Source organism: Halyomorpha halys, unplaced genomic scaffold, assembly GCF_000696795.3.
Source record: "Halyomorpha halys isolate HHAL.00 unplaced genomic scaffold, Hhal_1.1 Scaffold726.1, whole genome shotgun sequence".
Classification (NCBI taxonomy): Eukaryota; Metazoa; Arthropoda; class Insecta; order Hemiptera; family Pentatomidae; genus Halyomorpha; species Halyomorpha halys.
The window spans coordinates 666,730-667,747 of record NW_027116696.1 but is presented as its reverse complement, the minus strand read 5'-3'; positions in this window follow the sequence as shown (position 1 = coordinate 667,747).

Below are 1,018 nucleotides of genomic sequence, written 5' to 3'. Positions count from 1 at the left end.
TAAAATTATACATAAAATAAAACATATTAAAAACCCTTTATACATCAAAATATACTATTTACACAAAAAGAGCATATTACAATATATATATATTTCCATATATATATGTATGTATGTATGCCTCAGACCTGTTCTGTGACTTCAAAGGCTTCAGATTTTAATGACGTCTCTGCATTTAAGATCATTTATACACGCTTTTGTCAGTCTTACCAAATTCCCATCTCAGTCATGATCTTCCAAAGACAGCCTCTGTCTACAGAATCATAAGCTCCTTTGAAATTGGCAACTATATATATAACATTACAAGCACAAACAGAGCCTTCTTTTCTCAGTCAAGAATACTGAAATCCCGAAAAAAAAACTCTAAAACTTTGAAACTAAGGGTGTACAATGGCATAATAAGGCCTGCTCTGATATATGGCTGTGAGAACTAGACTCTAGCAGGTACCCTAGAAAGCAGAATCGAGAAATTTGAATGGAAAGACCTCCGTACAATTACAGGAGCGATCTGGGAACAGAGCCTTAACACATGGAGGAGAAGAACTAGCAGTGAACTCTTTGCAGAGACTGGTCAATCAATATCTCAGGATATAAAGACAAGGAGGTTAAGATGGGTGGAACATGTGGCCCAAAGCAATCCATCTGGACGCCTCTACACAACAACGAATGCCTGTATAGTAGGCAGGAGACCAAAAACCAGATGGATAGACAGAATCATCAAAGATGGGAAAGAACTGCATGCAGAAAACTGGAAAGCAGTAGCTCTAGATAGGAAGGCATGGAGAAGGCTGGGTTGGGCGGCCAAAGATCTACTAGGCAACCAAAAGAAAAAAAAATATATTGTAATAACTTTAAAAATATTAAAAATAAAATAAAAAGAATTTTAACTGTTTTTAAACCTTTTTTCAAATAAGAAAGATAACTTGGGTTCAAATTAAGAACATTAATACCAAATGGATAATATAATTTTATTATATAAGAAGACTCTTAATCTCAGGGCGTATGGTTGCTAGACAAT